Source organism: Arachis duranensis, chromosome 7 (assembly GCF_000817695.3).
Source record: "Arachis duranensis cultivar V14167 chromosome 7, aradu.V14167.gnm2.J7QH, whole genome shotgun sequence".
Lineage (NCBI taxonomy): Eukaryota > Viridiplantae > Streptophyta > Magnoliopsida > Fabales > Fabaceae > Arachis > Arachis duranensis.
The window spans coordinates 25,156,031-25,161,123 of record NC_029778.3 but is presented as its reverse complement, the minus strand read 5'-3'; positions in this window follow the sequence as shown (position 1 = coordinate 25,161,123).

Genomic DNA, 5,093 nt, shown 5'->3' with positions numbered 1-5,093 from the left:
CGTGTGTGAAATTGAGGAAATTCTGTCTCAATTCCCATCTAAAATCTCTTTAAATCCTTTTCTGCATAATTAAATTTGATTTCTGTTCTTCTACTGCTTCTTCTTTAATTTTCTGTCAATTGCTTTGATAACTTGGATCTAGAAAGGAAATTGGGTTTTAGGCTCAGCTACCTAAGCTCTCGAGTCCTGAGATCACAATTTACTTGGGTTCTTCTGTGAACCTCTGCTGCACTTTATTTCCTTTCTGTTTGAATGCTTATTGCTTCTGATTCAATTTGTGCTCTCTTAATTGTTGCAATTTACTTTCTCTCTGTTTAGATTCTGCAATCCCAGTCCTCAAATCCCTTTTACATTCAAGCAATTTACATTTCTTGCACTTTAAGTTTCAGTCATTTAATTTCTTGTTCTTTAAGATTCAGTCTATTTTACTTTCCTGCTCTTTAATTTACTGCAATTTCCCCTCTCCCTTTACATTTCAAGCAATTTATCTTCTGTTAAATACAACCCACTCAACCAAAACTTGATTCGCTTGACTAAATTAACCACTAAACTAAAATTGCTCAATCCTTCAATTCCTGTGGGATTGACCTCACTCATGTGAGTTATTATTACTTGATGCGACCCGGTATACTTGCCGGTTGGATTTGTGTGTTGGAAAATTCGTTTTCCGTAAAAACACCATCAAGTTTTTGGCGCCGTTGCCGGGGATTGAAATAGATTGACAATGTTTAAGTGAAGTGGAGGTCTAGATCAAGCACTTTTTCTTTATCTTTTTACTAACATACTAACTGTTTGAGAAATTGCCTTTGTCAATTCACTAACAGTTTATTTTAATTAACTTCATTTAATCCTCAAATGTGATGCCGTTTATTCCTCCTATTTGATCGCATGCCACAGGAAATCAAGTTTCTACAAACAAGGAGTATCATGACATGAAGCCACCACTCATTACACTCATCAAGAACAATTGTTCTTATGATGGAAATCCATCAGAGGATCCTCAACAGCACATATCTACTTTCCTGAGAACTTGTAATGCGGTCAAAACCAATGGTCCAGATCAGGACACTTACAAGATCCTGTTATTCCCTTTCTCATTAAAGGGTGAGGCTGCACAATGGTTTGAAACTTTTCCCCAAGGAAGTATCACTAGTTGGAATGATTTGGTCACCAAATTTCTGGCCAAATTCACCTCATCCAGACAGATCATCCAGCTGAAAGAGGAGGAACATCTATTCACACAAGGAGACGAAGAACCACTCTTTAAGGCCTGGGAAAGATACAAGAAAGCAAATGATAAAGTGGGCTTCCGAGCTTTCTATGAAGGATTGACCCAGAAACAAGAAAAGCAGTGGATTACTTCTCAGATGGCCTACTCAAAGCAACAACAACTGCCCAAGGAATTGCAGACCTCAATGACAAAGGGGTCAACAACCAACAGTCATTTGAGAAACCACAGAATGCAATCTCAGAAAAAGAAGTGATGAATAGTGAAGGGGTGAATGCGTTCAAAGACTTAAACAGACAAATGCACCCTCAACCACAGCAAAACATGGAAACATCTGCTGCAGTGAATGCCAAATTTCCACCATGGAGACCCCATTCCTATCTAAGAATGAGGGAGTCTCAACATCAAGAACAAGGAATTTTCCACCAAGGCAACCTCATGATCACAAACAATCAATATCACACACCCACTAATACCATTCAAAGCCAACCCTCACAACACAGTCACTCCCAAACCCATCTCAACTGGAGAAGGAGTGAGTACCAAAATCACAGACCAAGGGAATTCCATTATAACAACCCGAACTTCATAAACCATCAAAAACACCATTACAGCAATAACAACCACTACATGCCTCCACCGCACCCACCCTTCCCACCTTTAACATCTCATAACCAACCAACCTCACAAGACTCTCAGAGAATCACAAACTTGGAGATCCTAATAGAGAGAATGATGAAACACCAAGAGGAAACAAGAATGAAGCAAACAATGTTAATCAAAAGAATTGAGGAGCAGATAGCTCAATTGGCGAAGCACTTTGCAGAAATGGGTAAGAAGGAACCAAATACTTTCCTCAAATCCATTGAAGATAAATCAACCAACAACGAAGATGCTACAAAGAAGGAAGGATGGAAAAGGATCATAGAGGACAATGAAAAAGGAAGTACCAGCCAAGAAAAACACAACAGGGAACTCCTTCAAAGAGAGACAGAGGATAGAACTAAAGACAAGCAGAAAATCCCCACCAGAAAGTTTTCACTAGGGGATCGAGTGATGATCAATATTCAAACCATGAAGGTATCCCCACAGTCGTCTGATCACTACACTGTGACTAAGATCCTTCCACAAGAATTTATAGAAGTCATCAAAGAGGAAACCGGAAGGAAGTTTACAGTGAAGAAAGACAAGCTAAGGCACTGTGATTTTCAACCTCCATGATCAGCAAAAATAGAAGATGTCAAGCTAGTGACAATAAAAGAGCGCTTGTTGGGAGGCAACCCAACCTGAGGTAGTTTCTTTTCATAGCTTTTCTAATAAAAATGTTGAGTAATTGGTGTGGATTGCAGGGAGCTAAGTTTGGTGTTGCACACCAAAACAATTTAAGGGAGAATGAAAACTTCTAAGTTTGGTGTTCCACCAAAAATATCATTCAAAAACACATTTTCACCTCTTGCATGATTCTAGCTCTAAGCAATCAAACACATTATTCAACTGTTGAATTGTTTTCTAGCTTTAATTTCATTAACCTTTAGCAAGGACACATGGTTTCAAATATGGTTGATGTTCATACCCTGACTGGGCTCCTCCAAACTCGGCAAAATCCATGAAAGGTCCGACCTCGTCCCAAGGCCCACGCCTGAGGTCGGACCTCGGACAAAAAAGCTAAGAAGGCCCATCAAAAGGAACGCAGCCCAAAACCTAAAGGCCGAAAAGGCCTAGGAAAGGCGGTTCCACAAAGATAGAGATAAAACTCCCAAAAGATAAGATAAAGATAAGAATATCTTATCCAGGGAAGATCACGGCCAACTACTATAAATACACTGGAACACCCAGGTATGGCACACATTCCACATTCTACACATATCTGCTTGGACCCATGCTAACTTAAGCATCGGAGTGTCATTGCAGGTACAACCACCAACCACTCCACATATCAAGCTCGGGCCCCTGACCCCCACCTCGGGCCTCTCCAATTTCAGGTAACCCTCGGAACAATACTCATTTTGCATCAAAGGTTTGCTAAACTTGCTGTTATAAGACTCTTCTTTTGATTACTCCCTTGGTAACTCTTCTTGGCTTATAATGCTTTAACAAGCTTATTACTTTCTTATAGGTTGGGTGTCAAATGCTGCAGCATAGCCTTTGGCTTTATTTTCTTTTCTTTTGCTCAACATCTTTCCACCACAGACACTTAGCTTGCTTAATTCTCCTTAGGATCATTGATGCCCAGCATCTCTTTGGATCACTAAGTGCTTTGTATCTGAGTTGCTCTTTATTGTGGATTTTCAATTGGCCATCCCAAATCAGTTGATCTAAGTGACCGGGTTTCAAAATACCCCTTAGAATTTACTCATCCAAGCAGATCTTAGTACAAGAACACCACAGGCATATGTCCTAAGGTTCAAGCTATTGGTGTCCAACCTTGAAGCAGAATGTACCTGGTCGACGCCTCTGACGCGATTCGGTGCAAAGCCTTCCCTACCACTCTCACCAAGTCGGCCATGAAGTGGTTTGACAACCTGCCACCAGGATCAATCTCCAGCTTCGAAGACCTAACCAAAAAATTCCTAACAAGGTTCTCTATTCAAAAGGACAAAACAAAACATGCCCCCAGTCTACTCGGAATCAAACAAGGTAACCAAGAAACTCTCCGAGAGTACATGGAGCGATTCAACAGAGCCTGCCTGGACATACAACACTTGCCCACTGAAGCAGCCATCATGGGACTAGCAAACGGCCTAAAGGAGGGACCGTTTAGCCAATCCCTATCCAAACGATATCCGACCTCCCTATACGAGGTGCAAGAGCGAGCAGAAAAATATATCAACATGGAGGAAACCTCCCAGTTAAGAGACTCTTCTAGGAAGGAATCAACCCACCCACTCCGAGATCGAGATCGGGAACAGAGGAAGAAAGAAGAAACCAACTCGGACAAGCCGCGGAAGTACCACAGTTACACCCCCTCCGAGTCTCCTTGGTAGACATCTACAGAGAAGTATGCCACACCGAAAAGATCCCACCACCTCGACCGCTAAAACACAAGAGAGCGGGGAGATATCGGTCCGAATACTGTGAATACCACAAGCTCTACGGTCATCCTACTAACGACTGCTACGACCTAAAAAATGTTATAGAAAAGCTAGCCAGAGAAGGAAAGCTCGACAGATACATAGCAGAGAAAGGAGAAGAGACCAGGAAGAGAAGACGGGGAGATAACGAAGATCGGGCCGAACAAACCCCACGAACCCCTGAAAGGCACGTTCACATGATAAATGGAGGTTTTGCAGGCGGAGGAACATCCAGATCCTTGCGAAAAAGACACCTCAAAGAAGTCTACCATGTCCGAGAAGACAGTCCCCTACCCGAATTACCTCCTATCTCATTTACCCGAGAAGATGCTCAAGGGATAATACCCGGGCACGATGATCCAATGGTAATCACCATCATCCTAGCAAACGCCAACTTACATCGAACCCTGGTTGACCAGGGAAGCTCAGCAGATATCCTGTTCAAAACGGCCTTCGACAAGCTCGGACTCGAAGAAAAAGAGCTAAAAGCCTATCCCACCGATCTATTTGGGCTAGGGAATACCCCCATCCATCCCTTAGGATACGTCTTGCTACACACTACCTTTGGAAGAGGCGAGCAATCTAAAACATTAAGCATCGATTACATTGTAGTCGACGTCACTTCAGCATACAATGCCCTCATTGGGCGACCAACCCTAAACAGACTGGCAGCTATAGTCTCGACCCCACACCTCTGTATGAAGTTCCCTACCGCAAAAGGAATCGCTACCCTAAAAGGCGACCAAAAACTAGCACGACGATACTACAACGAAAGCCTGAGCCTAAAAGGAAAA